General features: G+C 39.0%; 1 protein-coding gene and 1 long non-coding RNA gene across 3 annotated transcripts in view; one reads left to right on the plus strand and one right to left on the minus strand.

The window, feature by feature from the left end:
* Window positions 1-12,260, minus strand: part of TTLL7 (tubulin tyrosine ligase like 7) — a 66,018-nt gene extending 53,758 nt beyond the window's left edge. The window contains exon 1 of one of the 2 annotated variants that reach the window (XM_063407373.1): window positions 12,060-12,260. The gene's annotated coding sequence lies outside the window, so the exon portion shown is untranslated. The remainder of the gene's footprint in view (window positions 1-12,059) is intronic. The other variant, XM_063407372.1, reaches the window with a different exon arrangement.
* Window positions 12,261-14,389: 2,129 nt separating this feature from the next.
* LOC134555615 (uncharacterized) lies at window positions 14,390-27,055 on the plus strand. The gene is made up of 3 exons (XR_010081462.1): window positions 14,390-20,508; window positions 21,097-21,238; window positions 23,359-27,055. It is a non-coding gene; the product is annotated as an uncharacterized LOC134555615 (long non-coding RNA).
* Window positions 27,056-27,245: the final 190 nt, after the last annotated feature.

Consider the following 27,245-nt stretch of genomic DNA (forward strand, 5'->3'; position numbering starts at 1 on the left):
ATATACAACCATGTATATAATATAGTGCTTCATTTAAAACAGCATTGGTGTGCTGTAGGCATTTGCAGCCTAGGAACGCACAGACCATTGGAGCCTCAGCCACATGAGCTCTGCAGGTGACAGCTGAGTGGCTGGACACCCCTGACACCCCTGGCCACAGGAGGGCTGGACCCATCACCTCAAAGGACACATTCCCCTGAACCAAGGAGCACAGGGACATTTGTTTGCTCTGTCTTGAGGACCGACAGCAGGATGGAGGATGAGGACCACACTCACTGATGGACTGACACACGCTAAGGGCCAGCACTCTGTGGTGAGACAGCCATAGCCTCTAACCAACAAAACAGAAATGACAGTGTTCAATAATGATTCTGTGTTATAGCAATATTGAGGTGTGACTTTAACATTGTGGGTTCGCTAGGGGAAAAGGTAAACATGAGAGTTAGAAGAGGAATTAGAGTTGTGATATCTGTGGGAGCATCTCTGCTTTGCTTTTTACTTCACTGTGTGCCATCCATGCTCTTCATTGCAGCATACACACCAACAGCCATCACAAAGTGCTTTAAATTGTGTACACCCCACACTAATCACTGCTGGAATTATACTACTCCTTTCTTTTTCTGTCATTCACTTCTCAAAAGATTTATTTCTCTAGTAAGAGCTAGAGGCCTTAGGGATCTACAAGATAGGACAATTTAACATTTTACATATATCAGCAGAGCTGTCTTAGCATAAAAAGCACTAATCCTTTAATGAAGCTGATATGTTTGCAGTGATTCATTATATTATAAATAGACCTTAGGGAGAGATTTGCTAAGGATCTTGGGGAAGAGAAAAAAAAAGGGAAAAAGATATCTTTAGACTGTTCCCCCTCACACATCAAATTCTCTCTCCCTTGCTTCAAGCCGGCAGCAGTGGCTTAGTGTGAAAACAACCTCAAGCTCAGCAGCACAAAAACACAAGAATGGTTAAATTAATTTCTACAGAGTTCTGTGTATCACAAGAGCCACACCTCAGCCCTGTGTTGGTCTGCCTCATTTCATCTCATATTTTACAAGCCTGCGATTCACAGATTCATTTCAGCATCACTAGACATGGGCTGAAATCCTCACACACTGCCCACGACAACTCTGATTGAAGATTACATCATCCTAATTCACATGCTGCCACATAACATTGTTTTCTAGTTTAACAACAAGGGTGATGCTCCCACGGCAGCCTGAAATTTAAACTGGCAGACATAAGCCTGTAGTTTCAGCACCCAATGTGCAAATGTTAAGACAATAATTGGGTCTTGAATAAATAACCAAAAAGAAGTTTCTTGCAATCACAAGAAAAATTTATTTAAAGGCTTCTTAACCATGAAAGTACAAGAAAGATACTCTTACATGATCCACACATTCTTTATCACGTTATCCTGACATTATTAACTATGAAACCATTTGCTCAGCTCCACTGGCAATACTTGTATGCTTGTAGGAGTGTTGGTAGACCTCTAACATTTTAATGACTGTCACATACTTCTGCTCTGTACAGAACAAGTGACAGTCAGAAATATTCATATTTGGCCTACAATATCACTGAGACTCCTGCAGCCAACACTCTGTGCTAGTAAGAGTTTGCAAATAGCTGATAAATGAACCAGAAACCCCAGCAGCTACAAAACATTGCACAAAAACATGCATTCCTCCCCACAGCTTAATACTTGGGGCTCAGTGGGGTACCACTGATTTGAAAATATTTTTGCACATGAAAACAGGAGAACATCAAGCAGTTTCAAAAGGATGTGAACCCTCAGAAGCTTCTTTAAATGAATTGACCTGATTTATAGAATTGCCTTAAAAGGCTGGATTGGCTCCAAACCCTCTGTGTCACAGTATTTTATCCATTGTAGGGGATCTAAATGGAGTCTCTGTCCTCATCGGCAGTGAGATGAGATTCCATTATCCTACTATTGGAATATTTTGTGCAAATACTGCTCACCTGTAGAGAAATACAGCATGTAGTCACAAAGCCTATAAAAATAACATCTTAAATATTGATCCTAAATTGAATGCTTTGAATACCCAAATAAGAGAGAAAAATGATGTGCACCAGACTTCATATGCACTAGCTTTAATTTTTACTTAAAACATGAACAATAGCCTACAAAAAGTAATTTTCTAGGATTTGCCTGAACTCATAGGATCAGGATAATGTACTTTCTGAATGATAAGTACAGCATTACTGAGGTAACCCTGTAGTATTCAGTAGTTTATTTATTGAGTAATCACACACCATCTCTGAGCTGCAGTGCCCATACTGTCAATAGCACAAGAGCTTTTTTATGTAGTTTAAAATAATTCCAAAACCTGAGGAGATAACTGCCCTAAGTATGACTATTGCCTCCATGGCTTTAACCACAGCAGACCAGTGTTCCAAGATTGAAACACTATCACAGTTAGTCCTGTCCTCATCCATCTTGGTCAAGTCCCAAAAAGCTACACGTAAAAGTAAGTGGTTCTGGCATATGTATATTACTTTTTTTCTTCCTTTTTTTTTATTGTTAATTTTTTAAAAATGTTGGTTAAGAGCTAAGAGCTACACTTGAAAAGTATTCTGAAATAAAAGTCCTAAGAGGCTGGAGCAGTGGGATATTTCATTCATTTAGCAAGGCTCAATTTTATTTTCCATTGCTTTAATCTTATATTTCTTAAAGGTGCATTCATAATGAAAAAGAAATTATAAACTTACATAGTCAAATGCATGCTGGCTGCAAAGCTTACTGCTTTTTAAAAATTTCAAAGAAACAAATACATTAATTTCTTTTTATGTTATAGCAACATACTTTACTGCCAGCCAAAATAAAACATGACAGGGAACTGAGCCACAAACTTTTTTTTTTTTCCTCAGATTATCCTAGGCAGAAGATCATTAAGTTCATTCTTTTGTGCTCCTGACTCTCTCAGACATAGCATACCCTTCACACTACTAGAAGAATATTTGTAGCCAGAGAATAGCATATTTGCCTTATAACCACAAATAAGGAAAAAAGGAAAAGCACCAAACTGAGTCAGAGGCATTTTTAAATCTAAAGGTATGGAAAAGTTACAACACATCTAATAACTAAAACACTAAATCTTTCAGAAATTGTCAATACAAATGAGAATGGCGGAGATCACAACTGACATACCAAATAAATAATAAAAAAAAACGGGAGAATAAACCAGCATTCATAGTTGCCTATTGATGCAGGATTCTGAATATTACTTCACAAACATGAAACTTTTTCCCAATTTCTTTAGCTTCTTTAATTGCTGAAAAGAAGAAAAAGCTTTCTTCAGGAAATTTGCCAGTTCCATCATTCTGAAGATGCATACAAAAATTACTAAGTTTTTCTCAAGTCTATAGTATAAATGAGATCAACCATAAAGGATTTTCTCTGTAACCTAGTGAAGGAAATATAGATATTTCTATTCACTTTTGATGTTTCAGTTCCAGGAGAGACCTGCTGATGACACAATTCAGAATTATAATTAAGACTCTGGTCTTGTCCATGTCAAAACTACAGTCCATTTAAATCAAACTTTCATCACAGTAGCAATTACAGCTCAAATGTACTGAGTTGTCTCCAAATTTCTCTCTTTCTCAACACAGATTACAAGCCTCAGTGTCTGTTTCAGAATTGCTTGGCTGTCTAGAGGCAGGAGTTCATATTCCACAGCTCATGCAGGATTCACATGTTTAGAAAGGGGGATTACTGTGCAGGTGATATATAGATACACTGCCACCCAAAATGCTTCATGCTGGTCTCCACAAGTACATTTTATCCAACTAATGGTTCACAATTTACATTTTATCCAACTAATGGTTCACAATTTACTGCATTCAGTAGATGACACTGAATCTAGTTCTGTATTACAAGGAAACATAAACTGCAAACTCAAGGATGGATGAGAAAAAGCACAAAAAGTAAAGAAAAGGAACAAGAATCCTGGAAAAAGAACTCACTGCAAAATATGTGTGGTGGACAGAATGCATGAGCATTCAAACTGAGGGCAATGGATTTCAATTAACATAGTCTGCAGTAGAAAGTCATAGTGAAAAAAAATCGACAAACAAATCATCACAAACAAACAAACAGAACCTTTGCAGCAGCTTGTGGCAGGGTGATATACCAAATTCTTCTGCACACAATTACTGAGAGTGTGAAACATTTATTTATCATGGATTTAGCTGACAAGATTACATACTGCAGAATACATAGTCATACCAGGACCTCCTACTGATATAGAAACAGTTTTAAAATAATTCTGCAGTAGAAATAGCAAAATGAAATCACTTACGGTTAGTGTTGCATTGCTGAAACTATCTAAGAGCCAGCCCTCCGGAAACAGGTTTTTCTATCAATAATTGACAGCTGATACAGTTTCAGGCAGTAACACACCAGGGAAAGACCAGCTGCAGCAGCAGCTCCTTCCCATTTAGCCTGTCTCAAGCACTTTTTAGACCTCTTTCTTAACCCTTTCTAGGTATTTTCTCTCTGTGTTTTGGGTGGCAAGACAAAGGCACAATATATGCTATAAGAAAAGAGTGCATTTCCCACTTTACTTAGTGACAAGAACCGTGGGAAGAAAGTCAGTGGGATTTAGTCATAACAATAAGCTAACAAGAAGTAAAATCTAAAAACAGAAAATGACTCAGTGACTGGAAAGAGATATAACAGGGATATGAGCTACTGTAACCAGGACAATGGTTTCTCCAAGCATGGAATTAAGAGGTCAAGATCACAATAGCACAAGACACTAGTATCGAAGAAGGCTAAAGAAATTAATAATTTGCAATTAAAAAAAAGATTCTCATTCTCTTCCAGGCTCGGACCAATGGGATCTGAGCTTTGAAATCAAACCGATCTGGTTTCAGTGAAGCCAGCATTACAATTTTATAGATCAATTTTTTAACCAAATGAAATATTAAGTGTAGTAATGGAAAGAGGAAAAGGTACATCCTTTACTGGAATAGCTGTTTCTGTAATATTCTGAAACCATTCATATTCCCCAAATGAGGTTGTTTTCTTTCACAATGTCAATTTATACCAATAAGAAATTGTTTTCTGACATCATTTCAGAAGATGGCTTTTCTTTGTCATACTATTCTTGCACATTAAGAAAAGATTGCTCTGATTTGACAGCTCAGTACATTTCAATGGACTGTGGACCACAAAGGATATCTGACAATAAAAGGCTTGGAAAGTTCCTTTGTTCAAATGGATTGCTCTTCCCCCACAGGAAAAAATAAACAAACAAAAGCCGCCAAAAAATAACAACCATGAAAGAAAAGTGGAGACACTCATTGCATTCCATTCTTTTGCATTAGTTTTGTAGGAGTCAGGCCCATCAGATGTGCCAGACAAGACTGACTGCACCACTAGTGCCATACCTATCCCTACAACGATGTGTTGCTTTAAGTTTTAGCTTTCATATTATCCAGATTCTGTACTGCATTAGTATATAGCTCTCAACTTCATTTAAAGTGTTAGCAAGTTCTCCTCACAGTTTAGTTAGAAAAAACAATCCTTTTCCAGCCCAAAAATCAAGGACACTGTTGCAGCCCCAGGCCCAAAAAGTACAAACAACAGCAAACTGGAGAGAGCAGACTGGGAGGATGGGACTTCCTAAGCTGAAGCTGTAATTGGACAATTAACTCCAATATGGAAATGGACCAAAACTTATAAAAGTGTGAAAACTCATGACATGCTGTCCATCTTGGGTGTAGCCTCGGCCAGGCTCTTGTACCAGCCAAGGTGTATCCTCTGAAGGGCCTTTTAATAAATACCTACTTTATTCCTTTAACACTGGCTAGCTTCTGTTCTAAAGCCTCCCAAGGCATCAGATGAAGTATTATGGAGAGATTCTAGTGAGATGGGAAAGGATATATTCACATAAACTGTTGGTAGTCCTACTAGCCCAAATGCCAGTCTTTGGAAATCAAACGCAGGTAGAATGCAGCTGGGGAGCAGAATGTGAACAGGTTACAATGTATGTAAAAGACATTTCCCCTTACTTCCTACCCTATTAGTTTGCAAATGATAGGAGCAGAAGCTCTGTCTGAACAACAGAGAATGTCTCTCTTGCTTGCCCATTCATGAGAAGGATTAAGGCCTCTATTCAGTCATGACTGGCCAGGTACAACTTCCAAAATTAAAGAAATTACTTCAAGGACTTCAAAACAGTAGGAAATTATAGGAGGAAACTTGTGACCAACTGAGATGCAATTTCATGTGGAAGAATAGAACAGGGAGTGCAATCTGGACATCTCTCCTGAAGTCTCTTCCCACAGATGACTTTTCCCCATGGCTCCTCATACTGTCTTGGTTCCAAGTGTCTTACATCCAGCTGTTGCAGAGACTCAGCTTCAACTGTACCAATAATCTATTACCCTCAAACAACTGGAACCATATTATGTATACATATCCTACAACTGAGACTTTTCGTTTATCAATGAAACTAAATGGTGTGTTGACTATCTGACAGACCTCCCCAAACACACATGCACAAGAACATATCTTTTTTTTTTTTTTTCATTTCTAATCTATTTTATTTCATTTTCTCATAAAATATCAAAGACTTGCTTCCTGTATGTGTTTGTATTCCTGAGTGTTGCTTTTGGCAAAAAGGCCGCAATGTCCTTTCATTTTCTCTTCATACCTAGAGGCAACAGAACAAAGTAATATATAGGCTTTTTTAATTGATTGCTCGGGGTCATTAACTGCATAATTTCTCAACTGGTGTCCAGATTTTCAAATCTAACTGTTGTTACTTGTCTTCTATTTCTGCACTTGTGGACGCTGATCTGGGGCAATATCTGTCACTGTCTAAGCTGAGCTGCCAACTAAGCACTACGCCACCACTCACTTCCTTCCCCACCACCTCAATCTCCCAGGATGGCTGAAAGAATCAGGATTAAAGTAAGAAAAGTCATGAGTTGAGATAAAGACAGTTTTATAGGGAAAGCAAGAGTGGCATGCACAGGAAAAATAAACAAGGAATTCATGAACCGCTTCCCATGGGCAGGCAGACATTCAGCCATCCCCAGGAAACCACAGCTCCATCATGAGTAACAGCTCTTCGGGAAGACAAAAGACATCACTCCAAACATCCCCCCTTCCCCCTTCCTCACCCCCTTTATTTGCCCAGCCTGGTGCCATGTGCTATGGGATACCCCTTTGGTGGGCTGGGATCTGCTGGCCCAGCTGTGTCCCTTCTCCATTTCCCGTGCATCCCCAGCCTTGAAGCAGAAAAGGCCTTAGCCCTATGTAAGCCCTGCTCAGCAATAGCAAAAATCTCTCTTATCAACGTGGTTTTCAGCACAAATGCAAAATGTAGCCCCAAACTATGTACTGTGAAGAAAATTAACATTTCCCCAGCCAACACCAGCACAATACCCAACAAGATTCCCAACTCTATGAATTTGAAACAGATTTGGCTCAAAACAGCACTGATTCCTATATCTCTGTGCTTTATTTTATTCACTGGATATCTCTTTTCCATCCTCAGAAACATTATTTTCAGTAAATGCTCCCATTTTTTAAGTGGCACAAAATGTACCAAACTCGTGTTCTCAGATCATTCTTGCTCATTTTTAGAAAAAAAAAAACCCTTTTTATTCAAATTAATGCCTAATTGTTAATGCTCACTAGTAATTCACAGTCTTTCAAAGACTTAAAGTTGACATAAAAAGTTAGCATACTATTATATCCCTTTAAAACCCCCATGAAATAAAATATAATTCAAAGGGTAGTTTTTTCCTGGGTGAATAAATTGCACATCTTTGAGATTTCTTTCACCAATAATTTATATGAAGTGTTTTTGCATGTTTCTCCCACCTTCCACACCACCAAGATAAGCTTGGAAGGATAAAACACTATTACAAATTCACAGAAATTTCATGTTCAATGAACACTAAAGACTTGACAACCACCCACAAAAGTATAGAAAGCACAGACTTCTATCATACAGCTCTATTCTATATTTTTCAAGAAAAGTTCATTCTGAGCAAGCAGGTAAGAATGATTTCCCCACCAAATCTCACAATATTCTGTCCTGTCGGTCCACTTGTTTTTCGTGCTCACAATCAGTATCAAGATCTTTGCCTCTTTACCTGCAACAATTCAGTATTAAGCATCTGATTTCATTTTCTCATGCTATACTCTAGTGCTTCCACTGCACCCTATAGGGATATAACCGTGTTGGGTTTCAAGTGCTAAAAATAAACACATGCCAACCCAAGGACAAAGTTGAAAGGAAGCATACTTTAATGTAACCAAAGAAGAATATATTTAGCATTTTGCTACTAAGCAAGGATGAAAATAAACATGTCAACACATCACTGTGTCTAACTGCGAAACCCACACCCTACTCAACTCTTTCTGCAGCATTTATTATATATGAAGAGTGGATTTGGTCTTCATTTCTTTCTTCTGAAGAGTGGCTGTCAGTACTCTGTTACTACTGCTGGCCACAAAGGGCTCCTGAATTGCAGCGTAAAGCACCTCCATCCTTTTAGGCAGTCAGTTTTCCTATCAATTAACAGTAATGTAGCTATCTAAGGTGCATTTGGACAGTGATGCATATTAAACTTCAGTTTGGAATCCTTCCAAAAACAAATACAAGCGTAAGTGGGAAGTGGCATGACACACCACTACACTCCAGAAAGTGAAAAGTGATCCCTAAATCAGAACACTTTCTTTTATCTTTCTTTCATTATTATTATTAATTTAGGCTCTCTGTAAAGCTGTACTGTTCCTCTGTCCTCAGAAAGAAATGCTCATAAAAACCCCATGTGATTATATTTTGTAATATTGCTTTTGAAACAATGTGGATATTTTAACATTTTCAATTATCTGAACTTTAATTTTGAACACCAGGAAAACAAACAGTACAATTGTATACAGTGGTCTTCATTTGGGAGATTCTGTATTCTGATTAAAGCTGATATTGAAAGCAAGAACCATTATGTCTGCTTTACTTAACCTTTCAAAACACAAAGCCAAAAATTTATTCTAATATATTATAGCTTGTTTCTAGGTATATGGAATTCAAGGCAGAGCAAAAATGTTAGTAAACGAGTAAAAATTAATGTGGTAGAATTGTGAAACTATATTGTACAGCTGTATGAACACTTCAGAGAGAAGGCAAGGAGGAAAACCGGGAAATGCTCCTAGCAAAAAGCCATTGCTTTATGCCCTACAGAACCTGTAGGTTATTGCCTTCACTACCATGAACAAGAGGATTCAGTAGACTGAAGGACTATGGAATCTCCTGGCGTGAAAAATTCTGGCTCCAAGGGGTTGCAACCCTGGGACAGGAACATTTGCTCCACTGCCCGCCAGGTTCAAAGGCTGACTCCTTCAAAATGTCACCTTCTTCTCACATATCCATTCAACTGCAAATGATTCTTTTACCCATCAGTGTAGTAGACATCAACGAATTGCATTCTAAATTTAAAAATACATTAGTATTTTAAATATTAATGTTTAAAAGGTTCACTGCTTCTGGTAAACTTTCCAGGAAGCTCATAATGTCTGCAAAAGGGGTAGTTGCAAAGTATCTTTCTGGCAGGACTTTAGGTAAGCATTAATGGAGCTCTAAAGAGCTCCTTGTGCTTAATAAGGGCCATTTGACTTCCATCAGTAGGATTCAAATGGCCCCAATTAACTTCTAGGTATGTAGAAAATAAAAATTAATCGAGGGCTAAGTATTCTGAAGTTCACAAGGGAAAAACAAAATCCATATAATATGCTTCAGTATGAGTGCTGTGCTACTTGCAGTGAAATTTCTTAGCTTTGACAATTTGTATGCACCTTTCCAAATAAAATGAACTCTCTCCTTTAGGGAAATCCAAACTATTCCTTTCCCACTCAGATCATTGTAGAGTCACTGTGTCAACTATGGATGATGGAAATACCTCATCAAAAAGAAAAAGACTGGCAAGCATTAATCTTTTTTGTCAGGGACTGATACAAGGCCTATCAAAAAAATTCAATGTCTTCATGACTTAGGATTGCCCCAAAAGCCACAACACTTCCAGGTAGTCATAACACTTGGAATTTTCTGAAGATTTGGGGAAAAATACTGAAGTGAGAAATTAGCATCGTTGGCTTCCACAAGATACCTTTACACTGATAAAATCGTAGCATAAAATTTAAAAAACATTTGTAACTCATATCAAAAAATTATCTTGCAACATGCTGCCATGTGCATTTTTTAAGATGGGCTTTGCAAAAGTAGATGCAGGGTAGCTTGGAAGATGATATCTATTTCTTTATTCCAGACACTAACATTTAATTTCAATTTCTTGTTTCCTAAGGATTTACATACTTAGATGAATGTGTTCTCAATTAGTATGAGACATCTGCAAGTATCTAGTAAATGCTAAAATATTCCTTAACACATTAAAATATAGGCAAGAAAAAAAAAGAAAAAAAAAAGCACAGACCATTAGAAAATGTGGATGTTCAAGAAAATTGCCATATATGTATCCTACAGAGATGTTTAAAATTTATAATAAATATCTATGGATGGAGATTCAAAATCCAGAAATCATACTTCAGTCATTCTTGATGTTGACAATTCAGAGCAAGCACATTCAGCAGTCAGCATCAATATGTCACATTTCACCTTCAAAATTTTATTTATGGGTTTCATAACCAACATACAGCATTAGAAACATCTTAGAGAAAAATCCTAACGATACAAAAAACTGCAAGAAGCCTTTGTGTCTAACTGCTTCTTGATCAATTAATCTCACAGTTTTTCAGACTTGTCCACTACTAAATCTATGCTGCCCATTTATCACTATCTGCTTTGGAAGAACATGGGAACAAATTTTATTTTGATTGCAAACCTGGGCCTCAGATTACTAAAATGACTGTTAGATTACTGGAATAATTACCTAATAACTGCTGACAGGCTTGATCTCCTGGTCTCTTCTAACACTCCCAAAGTGCTGGGCAGATCCCTTTGGAAATATGTGCAATGTATCCAAACCATCAGAAATCTAGAATAGGGGCATTTTTCTAAGAAAAAAAAAATTTAAAAATTGATAACTATTTTTCTGGACTTTCTTGCATAATATGGTCAATACCTGCAGGTGAAAACATAATTTGTCATTATAAAAGAATTCACATATTCTGTATTAAATAGCTCATGTAGTTTTCTGAAGCTTTGTAACATTTTTCTCCAGAGAACCTTGCTTCAGAAGTAATAGCTCCATATGTCATCACAGATATTATATTTAGCCACCACATAGGAAAACCCCTGACATAATACCTGCTTCTCTAATTTTTTTAACTGTTATTGACAGGTCTTATTTTTACCAAAACCCCCATCACAGCACTTAAAACAGGGGTAAAATCTTCTACGGATGCCAGGTCACTGTATATTTTGAGATGCTCTGCAGTATTTGGGGAACAACCAATTCCCACAGAGAAAAGTACTTCTAATCGTTCATATGTGGAAAGAACCAGCAGGATTCCTCTGATTATTTAGATAGGTACTAACACTCTGGTTAATTAATGAGGGATTTAGACAGAAAAGTATACTGAACTAGGGGTGGGTGGGATGTGTGTGTTTGGTTGGTTTAGAGGGAGTTTAAGAAGGAATAAAATCTAATTTTGGTACTCAAACTGCAAATACATAAGAAAGGCACAGAAGACATCAATATTGAGACCTTAAGTCAGTTTCAGAGAGTTCAGCAGTAAGTTCAAATTCCAGCATCAATTCTTTTCCCTTCTGCTTACAATTATGTGTCGTTTCAGCAGCAGAAATTCAAAAAGATCCCCCAGATTATGGGCTTCCAGCTAAGCGCAGAAAGCACAGGAAGATATTTGACTTGCATCTCCAGAGATTTAACTTGTTCTACATTTCAGCCTCCACTGGGTACCACTGCCAAAAGACGATCCCATTTTAACCTTAACTGGCTCCGAAGAGACCCGGCCGTACATGCGATACGACCCGCACAGACGATGAGATCCGCATGCAGAAATTGGGGGGAGGGGGGCGAGAAGAGAAAATTAATACCTTTAATCCTGGAATGCCTGCTGGTTCCCTGTTTCTCACACTGCGACACGCGCAGTCATCCTCCCTCCCTGCGCGAGGGCTGCCCGCTGCATGGAGGAAACTTCCCGAGGGGCCGCTGCCCGCGCACCTGCCCGCGGCCCCGGGCGACAGCGCTGTCCGGGCGCCCCGGGCCACCGGAGAGGCGGCGGGGCTGCCGGCACTTCCCCGCGCTCCCGCCCCGCAGCATCGCCCCCGGCCCGGCGACACATCCCGCTCCGGCAGCCCCCGGTCGCCCAGCACCCCCGCAGCCCCGGGCCGGACACGGCTTCCCTTGCCCGCCGGCGATGCTGAATCACGGCGGGCCGCCGCTCCGCCGCCTCTCCCTCCCCGGGGTGGCAGCCTGTCCCCCGCCGCCGCGGGAGGAGGAGGAGGAGGAGGTGTCGCCCCGCCGGCCCCTCACCCTGACCTCACCTGCCGGGGCGCGGGCGGGCGGTCCTGGAGCGCTCCGGTGCTCGCGGGCGGCGCGTGCTGCGCCTCACGGGCGGCGCGATCCCGGGCGGGGCGATCCCGGGCGGGGCGATCCCGGGCGGGGCGATCCCGGGCGGGGCGATCCCGGGCGGGGCGATCCCGGGCGGCAGCATCCGCGCCGGGCACGGGCGGGAGGAGGAGCGGGAGGTTACGGCGGGGAGCCGGGACAAACCATTCCCTGCGAGGGGGCACCGCCGGCGGGCGGGCGGCCGGGCGGGGCGCGGAGCGCGGGCCCTCCCACACAGGTACGTGCGAGGATTGCGCCCGAGGGACGGCGGGCGGCGTCCCGGAGCGGAGCGGGCGGCGCCGCGGGCGGGGGCAGCGGTGCCGGTCCGCCGGTGCCCCCCCGGCTCGCGGTGGAGCGGCCCGCGCTGTCTCGCTGCCGGAGGACGCGAGGGACCCGGCGGCCACGCGGGCAGCGCCCGGGGCGGCCCGCGGCCGCCGGGAGGAGCTGGGCGGGCCGGGCCGCGCTGCCCTCAGGGCCGGCTGCGGCCGTCTGCCTTCGGCCCCTCCGAGCCGCCGCACCCTCCGGCTGCCGGGAAGCGCCCTAGGAACCGTGCGGAGCGCTCCCCGGCCGAGGAGCCCGCGGCCGCCCCGAGCGCGCCCCGCCGTGAAGCGCAAGAGCCTCCCCGAGCGCCCGCGGGGCCGGGGCGGGCGGAGGCGCCCGCGGGCCCGGAGCTGCCGGCGGTTCCCTGCGCACGGCCCGGCGCCTGCCCGGTCCGCAAATCCGTGCCCTCTGCCCGCGCCTCCGGTCCTTTTCCTCTTCGCCTTTGGACCCGTAGCCAAATGTTTTCCTCCTGTGTGCACAACCGCTGTTTGCCACTCTGGAACAGCCATTTCGGGCTTTTCGTGAAATACTTAGCATCCGCACATAAAGGCACGTGACCTAATCCGATAAATGCAATAAAGATTGCAAAAACAGGGAAACGCTTGTCAAATAAATTTTTTTTGGAATTTATCAGAAGATTAAAAAGTTTCACAAAAAGAAATACTTAAAGAATAAATTATAAAACCCCAACTGAAATTTAGTCAATTATCTCAGTAGATTATGTAGTACCCTCCGTGTTTATCAAGGTTAGGAGCCCAATTCACAAGCAGTGGAACTCACTATGGCATTTGATTTTGGCTGCATTATGTTTGCCATGGAACTAGCTATAATCTTTTATAGATGGTTTATTAATTATTTATCTTACTTTGTTCACACTATTACATTCTTGCATCACACGTTCCTCACTACTACATACCTTTAAAATCAATTCCATCAATCCTTTTCTGCACAATCTCTTGGTTAAAATAAAGCCTTCCGTGAGAATATCTACAACTACCTTTTTAAGGCAGTTAGAAATAAATATATTCAGTAGGCTTAGGTTCAAGTTTTCTATTTATTAATCAGAAAGAACTGAAAGTTGACAATGTAAATTAAAATTAAAATTTAATTGCAACTTGATCGGCATTAAGTTATTTTGCTCTATTTTAACATCTTTTGAGGTAAGCTGATACTTTAATAGGAACAGATTGTGGGCTTCTTGCAAATGCTAAAATGATTGTTAAGGACAGAAAACCACATAAAAATCCTTTAGGAAATCCTAGAGAGATATCAGACTGTTCTCTCATGTGTGGTATCAATTTGTAGCCTGTAAAGTTGAAGAATATACTTTTGAAAGACATGATATTTTTCATTGGGTTGGATGACAGATTACATTGTGGTTTTTACTGATATGCAGAAATTATGATTTATTTGCCACTAAAACCTTTGTTGGGCTTTTTGGTAAAAAAAAAAAAAAAAAAAAACAAAAAAACAACAACAACAACAACAAAAAAAAAAAAAAAAAAAAAAAAAAAAAAAAAAAAAACCACCACAGAGATATGATTTCTGTCCACAAACATGTAATCTGATAGAAGTTCCCATGCTTGTTTTTGTAGGTGAGTGTTTGTAGTAGCAGGTCTGAATTTTAGTGATGGGAAGCCCATGCTGAAGCAATGGGATGTAAGCTCGTCCCCATGTCAACAGTCTTTATTCTCACAACTGTGCCAAAGCTGTGTTCCAGGATGCTCCTGAGGAAAGGGCTGATTCTCTTTCCGATCGTCATTTGGAACGCTGCCACTGACTGCAGATGAAGCCGCTTACCAGGCTGACATGCATCGCTTGTTGTCTCTGGGTCAAAGCTTGGGCAAGGCCTGCAGCAGACCCTGCCTGCTTTGTTTAGCAGCGTGTCCACATTCCACAGCCCAAACCAGGCCACTCCACCCCAAGCCATGTGCACACCTCTGCTGAGCAAAGTACATCGTATATTGGGAAGAGCATCAACCCACAAGCAGGAGTTTGTGATGAGAGATTCCACCCAACTGTTGCTTTATAATTCACAGGCAAATCTGAAGTTTGGGAATAGAATTGTGGCCTGCTCGGCTCCTGGGAGGATTTTAGGAAAGCTTTCCCTTCCAGGTACAGCTAATGCTTCCTCTCTTCAGAGGGCTGCTACCAATGGGTGCTGTTCTCAGCTGGGAAAGCACAACGCGTGACACATCCTCCCAGCAAAGGCCAGAGCCTCCCAGCAGAAATGCTTTTTCTCCTCTCCATTCCTGGGAGGCAGGAGGCATTAATCTCTTCCAGAACGTGCATTTAGTTGTTGTTTCCCAGAAGCAGATCAGATTTACTTTTTTTAATGCGATCTGCATTCTGAATCACTCTGAGAGTAAGTGGTTCTGGCTACCTCCATGTTGAAACATAAGAGCTAACAAAATGTAGTAAAGAACCAAAGCAGGGTATTAAATATACAGATGCTTAATTAGGAGCATTAAATAGAGTTATATTTTTAATATTGAGCTAGTTTAAATATTGAATATTGATGCACTTGAGAACAGATGTGCCTAGATAATTATTGTAAATAGAACTAGTAAGAAAAATACCTTTTATATGGCATGGCATGGAGATTATCTTATGAATTTCACAAATGAACAAATAGGAAAGCCAGAAAACCAGAGATCAGAAAGTAATCTACATATTTCTAAGAATTTTCTTAGGTTTTTCCTATTTTTCCAAACAGAAGTTCTGGATTCCTTTATGAATTTAATTGTTACAGTTGAAGAATAGTGAGGGCAATCAGATCAGGTCTATCTTTCAGAGAAATATTGATGATTTATTTGAACACAGTTCCTGTTTCACCCTTCCTGTTACTACAAACATATTCCCTGAATAACGATGAGCACTGTAATGCTGTATATTTAATCCATCTCCAAGTCAGTAAATAAAATGTCCTCAAATTACAAAGAGGATAATTCAATTCTCTAAAGAACACTGGTATTTGAACAAAGTCACAAAGTAGACTTGGAAATGCAGACCTATTTCTCCTGCTTACTCAACCACCAGCTTACAGAGCTGCAGTAGGATGCACAGTCTGATGTGTTCCAGAAAAGTTAAAGTTGCATTTTTCCTCTGCTGTTGAAACAGGCTCTATCCTTGTGCAACTGTTAGTACTGGCAAATGCCAAAAAGAGCTTCTCAACATTAAATGTGACAATCATGAAGTTCAAAAGCTTTGAATCAGAATCTGCATATAGATTGATAATAGGAATAATAGCTATTCCTATTAGATAATAGCTATAAAATAGTGAGTTTTCTTCTGTTTGCACAATACTCAGAATATATTTACTAAGCAGATAATTACACTTTTCTAAACAGGTCCATTTTCCCACTTGCTACAAAGCCATGTCCAAATATAATCTGTGCTGTCATAAACCATCCATTTCCTAGTGTCAGCCTAGAAAACATTACCAATGAAGAAACAAGATTCAGCTCAAATTCCATCCCTGTACTTTATATTCCTTTAGGATTCTTCCTCCAATATTTCTCAGCCCATACATAATTTTTCCTTCAAAAAGCAACCCCTATTTCTTTATAAACCATCTGCTCAGCATGTTAGCAAAATCCATGCAACAGCTTCCCAGCAGGACCAACACCTGCTAACAGGGGATGGTGTTTCAGGCAGATATTGCCAGCCTGTCACAGCTTCTTATCCCCTCTCTCTCTAATCTTCAGAGTTCTGCCTGGGATTATCTCCTGCAAATCAAATGCCCAGCAAGATGGCCTGTTACTTTTTTATGTATCAGCAAACATGCATTTGATTGAGTTCATTAGTGCTGTAAACATCTTTTATTATACAGATCAATGTGAATTTACAAGCTGGAGCAATATGATATTGACATAATGTAGCATTTCATATACAATAACTTTTTATAGTCCTCATCACTCCAAACATGCTCTGGGTGAAATTCAGTACTGATGTAAGCAGATACCATAACACCAAGGCTATCCACAGACTACAGGCAATTATCCTCAAGCTTAATGAGGTTCCTTTGGTTCAGGCATGATTTTGAACAGCTTTAAGATAGGAACACTTCTATTTTAAACCACATAAAATATCATTTCGGAGCATCTGTATCTGTTTAGTAATCAAAGCTTGGAGGTTCTTCTTCAAATATCTTCAAGTTTCCATCTGCTGTCTGCCTCTGTTTAAGAAAGGAAGTCCCAGAATTTCAGCAGTTTGGAGAAACATTTCCTTTTGTGGAGCAGCCATGAAAAAATTATTCTGCTGTATGAAGGCTGTAAGATCAAATGAGGCATAAGTTAAAAGAAAGTGGAAACTTGCATCTGTTGTCAAGTGTAACTATGGTCATCCAGGAAATAAACCCAGTTTTTGTAAGTACTCACAAACTGGGGCAAGTTCATACAATGTTACTAAATACTTACACTATTGCTGGCATGCAGGCCCAAGCAGAAAGAGGGATGTGAGCTGCCCCTCCTCTGCAGCTGGACATGGTCATGAAATCATTATTTTAAACAATATGGTCAAATATAAAAAAAGTAGGTATGAGACTTCCACCCCAGGAGAGTTGTGCTTTTTCCCTGTGCATGTCCTTTCACGGTGTAAAGGTTCTCAGTATCTGTTCAATCCATACCTTATCAGGTGTAAGTGGAAATTAATCCGTACAGGTTTGTTGAAATAAGTCTGAAGTGATTGGCTCATTACTTTGATGGGACAACTATTGGGTGTTATATTACTGTCACCATAACCATTTTTAAGATAGATAATTGGTGTCTAAACTTTACAGCTTAAAGGAGCTCTACAAAAAGGCAGACCCAAAGTGGACAAACCCAAGCAAGAATCATACCCTAAGGCACTATCGCAGGGACAAGGCAGATCCAAAGTCAGTCAATAGACAAGGATGAGCTCCAGCAGTTACCAGACAGGTGCATAACAAAACCAGGAGTGAATCCAAGCTGAGGAGCTGCCTGAGCCACAGCCAGGTTGTGGCTGTACAGGTGATCAGCACTCCTCCAGTGTAACTGCAGCAAGAACTGGGAACTCAGAGCTGATGGTAAATAGAGCTCCTGAGCCCATGGCTGTGGGGAGGTCTCAGCTGAGGCTTCCCAGCTCCTTTAACACATGTAAGTGCTCTCAGTGCCCTGACAAGATTTAGAGGAACCTGTAATTTAATTTATTTATTTTATTTAATTTGAAATTCTGTAGTAGAGATTGTAGGACTTTTGTGTTTGTGTTATCTTTCACAAGGAACTTTTGTACAATATATCTCATATTAACCAATATTTATCTGGATAGGCATATGAAATTTAATTCAGAGTGTAGAAGGAACTTCCCTGTTCAGCAGTAGAGTTTTGTTTGCCCTTTCAATCAAATATTGCTTGCTATTTACAACAGGAATTTCTGGTTCTAGAAAAGGTAAACAAAACAGGGGTTAACTTGCAGGACAACTAAGGATACCCATACACAGGTAACATTTTCTACAGACTGAATAATATCTATTTGCACTTGTTCTGTGACATTTAGAGACTGTAAAATTGTCTGTATTATGTAGCACTCACCAACAGGAACTATTAACAAAGATTGTAAAATAAACTGAAATGTGCGGAGTGACCACTTGTGGAAGCACCCTATGAACTGATCTCACCGAAAAAATGCAAATTTCCATGTGCAAAATAACTCACATCTCCAAACCTGTTTTATCCCTCCTTAAGATAATGAGGAGGATGCAAATGTAGAACAGATAGCCTGATATTAGCCTTCATCTTTAAAGCACAGTGCTCCCATTAAAAATAAGAATTTTGCTACCAATGATCCAGAGCAGACAGTGGCAGATTATGGATTTGCTACAATCCAAGTCCCATCCTACTCCTATGTCAGACTAAAAGTCTGCTGCAATAGAGTGAGTAGAAGAGAAAGAAATGTCACATTTTATAAAAAGTGCAGTGGACCCAGCAGCTCCATGAAGATTTGATAAGATTTTACCATTCAAAGATCCAGCCACAGTAACAGAGGACTAAAATTGTCATTCAATTTAATTATTCTGCATTTTACCCTGTTTTGATTAAGTTATGTTTTCTGATTACTTCATTGTTATTTTAAAGACTATGTAGGACTTAAGATTGTGTGAATTTGGATTACATACACAAAAATTGCTTTATATTCTTTTTCCTCTCTCAAAAATGAAGGCAAGAATGACGTTCACTGGATTCAACCAAAAATTCTAATAACTTAATATTCATTTTTGAGATCCAGTTAGCCTAAGAGAGCTACTGTTTAAGAGTTTTTTCATCATTTAATCACAAACTCAGAGATTTTATATATGAAATGTTATAAGTTTTTTATAGCTAAAGTTTAGGAGGAGTGCTTATATCGAGTACAAGTTATAGAGCTATCATGTTAACACAAACTAAATGGAGATTTTCACCTTAAACATTAGAGATATAAAATGGAGTTCAAAGTTAATTAGTTTTTAATCTATAACCAAGTTCACCTATCTATGTATCTCCCATGGATAGCAATTATTTTATAGACAGCAGGAGGGATATATAGGAATAATACAATATTTTAAAGCTGGAAAAGAAGTAATGTAGTAACTATATATTACTACTTTTAAAAATAACATACAGCAGTAATAATAATAATAATAATTTTCTGAAGGAACTTGTTGTATTGAAACATTGCCAGGAGAGGAGACATTTTAAAACATTAGCTGGGAAAAAAAAAAGAGTTCTGAACTATCAGGGACACAGAACTGCCAGATTGTTTTCTTGTTTTGGGTGTTTCTTTGGATTTTTTAAAATAAATTCTTCAGAAATCTGTGTAAGATAGAACCTGCTGTTTCATATCAGTAAGAAAAAGCTTTGAAATATTTACCAGCTAAAAAATAATTTTATCCCTGTATTTATCATATTTAATGGCAATACATAATGCAAATGGTAACTTTTTCACCATCATTTGAATTTCACTAGTACTTTTAATTGCATTCTAATAGGTTTTTCACCTTTCTAAAGCTATCACCTCAAATTGAAAAAAATCATGTTATCAAAAAAAAATCATAGCAAAAAAGGTAAGTGGAGTTGTCACTTTTGTGTAGTCAAAATATTCTTTCTCATATTCTTCTTTCATTACATATAAATATTTCATCAGTATATATCTACGTCACAACAGAAAGCAATATAGAAAACAAGAAAAAAATCTTGCTGCCAGAAAACATGTTTATTTTTTCCATATATCACAAATTAAAGCAGACTATAAGAGCATGAAACATTCAAAAAGAAATGTGCAAAACACGTCTGTGAAAAAAATCTATGTCTGCTCCTATAGGTAAGGCAACACTGGATCTGTATGTCCCCAAATGACCTCGTTTTTCCTCAAGGTCCCCAGTGTTTTGAAGACCACACGTTGTTCCACTGGTGTTTACAGGGGTTGTCCAGGCAACCAGATAAAACAGAGATTTAAAGGGGCCTGCCCTGCCTGTGCTGTGGACTCCAAACTCACATCAAGGAAAGGAGCCCAGCCTGGGGCAGGAGAATCCTCCAAATTTTAGCAAATCCTTTCCTACAACTGCTTGTTGTAGCAAAGAAACTAAAGAATACTAGAATTATACTCTACATAGATATGGTGAGTTTTGATTCAGACTATGGATTGTAATTTTTTTACTATAATAGATAATAGTAACATAATTTATATTTCCTTATGATCTCATTGGGTTGTTCTGTCCAAGTGACAGTGACAACCTTATTGAGTGACTATGATTAATTATTTCAATTAGGGTGGAAAACAGAGACCCCATTCAAAATTAGGCCCCCATTGTGATGCAGCTGTACAAACATATATTAAAAGACTGTGTCTGGACAAGAAGTCTGCAAATTACTGCACTCAGAGTCATCAGGGAAAAGACAGCAGCACACATGGAGCACACACAGGCAGGGATGAACCTGGACAGTGTGTGTATTGCCAAAATTGTAATAAAATCACAGTTTCTCCTAATTAAAGCAACATTTTTTCTCCCCAAATGAGATAGGTTACCATCTCCTATTATCTTTCTTAAAAGACTATATTGCATATTTTCCTGTTGCATGAGGCAAATTATACAGTTCTTCCATAATTATTTTATCTGTTCTCTCTCTTGCACATGTATGCGCTACAATTCTCCTGGCTTCATTTTCTTCTCTCTACCATTTTCAAATGTTCTCTTCTGTCCTGCAGCCCAGCCTTTCTCTTCCCTCCTTCCTTGAAATCCCAGCTGCCATGGAAATCCTGCTCTCCAACACCACCGAAACTTTCAGAAGCCTTTTACTTCTGACTGTATAACCCTAAAATTTGTGGATGAAAAAGCACTCTAAAAATGGTAAGTATTGGTATTGATTGTGTTATTAATATTTGGCTGTTAAAGGATCAATATACAAACCATTTAGCTCCCCTTCAAACAATGAATTGAAAAAAAATATTCCTCCCTTGTCATCCAGGGAAAAAATAAACTTTAAACTGAAGGAGAGCAATTGCAATGTGGATTTACCATTTCTAAGAAATTATCGGAAACAATTATTTACCCAAGAATCATTTCTAACATGTCTTTTGTGCCTATTCAATATATTACCCAATGCTAACTTTGAGGAATGGATATGGTCAATTATACTCTTGTCTTTTCAATAAGTCAATGCAATGTTATTGCAGAAATGAAAAAGAGGATGCCAGAGGAGTATTTTCTTTGAAATAGCTTCTGAAGAGTAACAGGCACAAAACTAGGAAACCCACCCAGGTTCAGTGTTGCAGGTAACATCCTGATGTCCTGATAGCAAAACTTCTTTTGACTATGAAGAAATCAAGATTTCATTTGAGACTTCAGAGAAAAATGGTTTCTCATCAGCAATGGCTTTTATGGCCTTTGCCCCTGTTTGTGTGTGCTCAGGGGATCACAAATCTGGTTTATCTTCACAATAATGATGAGGAAAGGCCCTGACTGATTTAGTCTTGCCTTCATTTTTGTTCAACACTATCAGTGAAAATTGATATACCAAATGCACATTAATCTAATTAATCTAATGTACCAAATATTTGGAGGAGGCAAGGGATGCCAAACACCACCAAATTGTGCTGCTGAATTCCATTGGTTTTGTGAACTCTTACAAAATAACAGTAGTAGTAAATTTGCAGTACAGTGAAGGGAAAGAGAAAGTAAATGGAATAGGGTGGCAAAGAAAACAAATGGAGGCCAAAAGGGATAGAAAAGAGAGAAAAGCAAAGTGTGAAACTAAAGACACATAAATCCTTTGGCTTATAGCAAAGAACATTTTTTGGGAGGAATGGAAATATAACTATTTTTTTAGCAGAATAAAAAAAGTAAAACTAGGAGGAGCAAAAAATATCTGACTAAATCACAGAATAACTTTTACTATGGTAAAGTAGATGGAAGGGAAGATTTCAGAGGAGAAATATCAAAGGACAAGCTTTGATCTCTAGCTACTTCAATTAATCTACACATATAATGTCATCTGAGTTAAAATGTTGCACCTGAGCATAAGAAATAAATGCAGATGTTATCCCCAAGACAGACAGATTTCTATATATCCTCTGTTAGAGACCTTGATTGATTTATTTTACGTGAAATTATTTGAAAGGAATTACAGCATTGGAAATGAGAAATGCTTGAGGATAATTTTTATATGTAGACATTTATTGGCTAATATATTACTTGGGGATGCATCTGCTCTTTGCACAAAAAGAATTGAGTCCTTTCTTGTAAATGTGATGGTTAAAATCATAATACTTAATACCATTTTAAAAGCCCTGTCTTTCACATTCATGTGCAAAAACTGTATTTCACATAGTTTCCATCTTTTAAAATGAATTTAAGAAATAAAAGCTTCACTAGAAGCATTACATTAATTTCAGCTATTATTAGAAAATTACCTCTATATTTCAGATGTGAAACCTAGTTTAGAGAAAATCTGACTTGGACTAAATGCAAATAGAAGTCAAAGTTCTCTGTTTCATGAGATTAAAACAATGCTTGAAAACACTCAGCTTCTCTTTCTTGGTGAATCAGCCATACATCTATCAAATATACAGAACGTCTACTAATATCAAAGCATAGTCTGACAATGGCTTCGCAGACTCTGAAGCTGAGAGGAAAAAACTTTTACATTGACATTTGCATTACAACCACTTGAAATAACCACTTCTTCTTTGTGCTAATGAGAATTAATAAGTTCTTTTTGGCATGCACTATAGATATTTCTCCTTTTAGCTTTGTGAGTCAAAGACAAGCCAAAAGAAATCCAAAAATAGTAAATAAACTTTACAAGCTGTTTTTTGGCTGGTTTTTTCTTCATATGCACAGTGGCTTTTACTCTTTTTTTCTTGCAAGGATTTTTTTTTAATAGATTCACACTTATGGATATGATACTATAATTGGTTTTGCTTATTATGTCTCCTAATGAAAAGTTACTGGTCTTAATATTCTTTTAGAGATTTAGCTTTCTGGCATGTAAGTGTGAGGAAAAAGCACTGAAGGCACCTGACTGAAGAACACCTACTGAACACTCTAAGCCTGGAATGACCACTCATTCATGGCACTAGCAATAAAAAAAAAAAAAAATTAAAAAAAAAAGACACTGAGAAGCAATTGAAGCATTTAAAGGCTCAAACTCTGGAAATACCAGAAACTACTGGAAAAGAAGGCAAGAACACTTCAGTGTACATCTGGAAGCAGTAAGTGTTATTTAAAAGCAAGTCTATCAGAAGGAGGTTTTCCTTCTGAAAATAGCAAGTGCTGATGCATTTGGCATACTTAACACTTCTCAGCAATCCAAGAAAAGGAGGATATTCATGAAGCTGTTACAAAAAAATGAGGAGTATTGCATTCTAAATAAAAGTGAAGCTTATTAAAGTAAAATGCTTTGATCCTGAATGTTTAAAAGTGTCTTTTACTGTATAAGACTGGGGTGACAATTTTATCTGCTAGAGGTGTACGATAAGCGTGGCATTACCCTGCCATAGGGTAAAATCCATTGAAGATTTGTAGATGAAAAAAAAGTTTAAATCCTTCCAACTTTAAAAAGTCACTGGTTTTCAACAGAAAGTGGAGCAAATAATACAGAAATAGACTCCTGGGAGAAGCAGACTCCAGATGAGGCAATTTAGAATCTGCCAAGAAACTAGTACTTGAATAAGTGTTGGACAGGACAGTGCTTTGGAACCTTAGACATTACCAAGAGCAGAAAATACCATAACACAAAGATATCAGAGGCAGAAAAACACCCAGAGCTGGAATTCCTGAGCAAGGAATAACAACACAAATGAAGCAGATGAAAGACGCTGAACATTAAGAAAAAGCTTGTATTAATTTGTCTTCAGGTGCCAGGGGTCTGAACCATGAAGAAACTGCATGTTGCTGCCTTGGATGATTGTTTTCTTTAGAATAAAAACACTTGTAGCAAAAGATGATGTGTGCAGAAGAAATAATAAACAGAAGAGCAAGTGGGACATATTACCTTCAGTTAGGCATATATGCACAGCTCCTAGTATTTCTAGGAACTGTGCTGTAACTGAGATAAAAACAGCAGGTTGTAGAAAGATAGAGGGGTAAAAATACAGGTTTATGAAAATGATTTTTTTTGTCTGTTTAAAAAATGTTCTTCTAGAAATAAAAAATAAAACCATCTTAGACTGTTTTCCTATTTTTAGATGGCATTACTAAAGATATTACAACAGAAGAGCTGATTATGCATTAAGAACCTTTTTAGCTAGACTTCTTTAACCAATACAGTGATATGTGACAGAGGGACGCGATTTACAGGACATACATTTGAGCAGGACACAGTGAAGCCTAGATTTAGATGTGAGACTACTAGTTCCTCATCATTCCTCACTTACTGGGTGCAGAGTATGGAGGAAAGCTTGCTAAAATCTTTGAATTTTCCCAGCTAGAATTAAAATGACCTTCAGATAACCTAGCATATTTCACTTCCAAAGTGAGTTAGGCTAAACTGAATTAAGGTCATTTTTAATTCTGAAGAAAAATAGATACTAGGGCATTTAATATAGCTTAGTCTAGTTTAAATGAACAGTTGTAATTAACTTGGAGATCTCTGTAGAAAAGACCCAAAAAGGTAAATTAAAAACACCACTATTTTTGTTTTTTGTTTTCAATCTTAATTCTGTAGAAGGTGATTCAGAGTCTTAATATACAGTAAAACAAACAGTATATAGTATTGATCACTTCTCAATTATGGTAAACATGCAAGTGATTAAGTCAACTACCCTGAAAGTGGGTTACTATAACATTTTTTAAACACCTATGTATTTTTTAATAGCTTTGACTACAAAAGTAATATTTCTATCCAAATCTGTGGGAGTAAACTAGAATCAAATGTCAGACAAGTGTACCATCAACCCTGACTTCTGTTTTACTGCTTCTGTAGTTCACATGCAGCAACACAAATATGTTCCTAAACTACTAAAAATACAAGAAAAAAAAGTGAACTTTTTTTGTTTGCTTTCCTCTACTCAATATGCACAAAATCAACTTTTCAGAAGTGCAGCAAATAAATAAAATATAAAATATATTGCATGGAATTTTTTCAAATGAGCTGATGGCAGCCAGATCACCCACAAAACAATCACAAAGCCAGTTTCAGAGACAAGTCAGTATGAATTTTCCATGACAGTAATTAGCAATTTCTTCTGAATCACAAGTTTACAGGTGTATCTTCTACGAATATGGAATAATCCACAGAACAATTATAAGCAACTGAAAAAAGTGCTGCTTGGCTGATAGCAAGAGACTACACCCACTCTGCCAAATGATCACAGGAGATAAAGGCCAAGAACTGAGCAGCTGGACTTGCCCATTAAGGCAGCCTGTAGCTTATCTCTGAAAAAAACCTGTCTGTTGTGCAGGACATTGACCTCAACACAGCACCTGTCACCTCCTGTGAATTAATGTGTGGCCACTATCCACAGAATATTTGATCAAATGTGCTCTTGTAGGGGGCAATACTGACAGCAAAAGCATGGAACCTGTTTTGTTAAACTAGGTCTAAAACTTCAGGAAAAAACCCACCTTACACCTTTTTAACTTGGCTCTTGACAGGCTTGTGGTGAACTGCAGTTAAAATTCAATAAGGGGATACATAAACTCTGCTTCTATATTTACATCGGGGGTTTTCAACCAGTGGCTATATTGGGAAATATTTGGGAAACATCAAATGCCAAGAAAGAAAGGGTGGCAGTGGTGAAGTGTTGGCTGCTGGGGTAAACTTCCTTTGGAACTTTGTACCTTCAGCGTACTCACACTGAAGGAAACCCAAGTGGGCCTTAGTTAAAACTCCCTCCAAACTAAAATGTCCAAAATTGTAACATCCATGGTGTGCCAAACAATTTCCAGAGGCTCCAGATTCCTTTTGGATTCACAATTGAAGGGTATCAAAGAACATTTTTCAGGAGATCTGGCAGAACAAATTCTTTGTCAAGTTGCTTTAGTTTCATAGTGGATTTGGGGGCTGGCAATCTCAGCTATTGTAGAAACATGATGTAAGTCCTTTCACTTCTCTCTGAGTGGGTGGGTCCTCAACTGGAATGAATTTGGCATCAGTGGATTAAGCCTTCCCTGCAGAAGAATGTAGTTTATTGCTGTCTGTATAGCTAGTACAGGGAGCAGGGGAAATTGCTGTACTCCTGCTTTCATCCTTTCCCTTAGTACATCTACATGACATAATTGATATATTCTTGGCAGGTCTGAAATTATGCTGCAGTGATGAATATTCCTGTTTCTGGGTCAGAAGCTGTAAAATTTGGAAAATATCTTCCATATTCACAAAGAAATACATATGCTTCTTGGCACGTTAGCAACCTGCTAGAAAAGCATCCCACACTGGCAGAACAGGGGTTAGCTGAGAGCAGGAAATGTGCCAGTAGCCTGGAACAACCCAAAAGGAAAATAAGGAGTTAAATGCCAAATATATCATTCTGTTTAGGAGAGAGAAGGAGGCTGCCAGGGGTATTCAAAGATGCAGGAATGTGGGATTTTGGGAAGAGCAGTCTAATTTGGTATTCAAACCCTGCAGTTGACAGGCACTGCTGCAATGGTAAGGCAGGCTGGCCACAGAAAGAGAATCCTAACTAAGGCAGGTGCATATTCCTAACCCAAGCAGAGCCTACAGCCCCAGGGTAAGGATGATCAGTACGGATGGGCTAAACCATCCATCTGAACATGCCAGCCCCTTGCAATGCAGGCACACCTCAAACTCAAGAGAAGAAAATGAAGACGCGTAATGATTCAGTGACTTGTTTCAAATGTGCATTAAAACAACAGCTGTAGTTGCTACAGAAATGCCTCTGTCTCACCTAGAAAT

The sequence above is a fragment of the Prinia subflava genome, chromosome 10, assembly GCF_021018805.1.
Source record: "Prinia subflava isolate CZ2003 ecotype Zambia chromosome 10, Cam_Psub_1.2, whole genome shotgun sequence".
Taxonomy (NCBI): domain Eukaryota; kingdom Metazoa; phylum Chordata; class Aves; order Passeriformes; family Cisticolidae; genus Prinia; species Prinia subflava.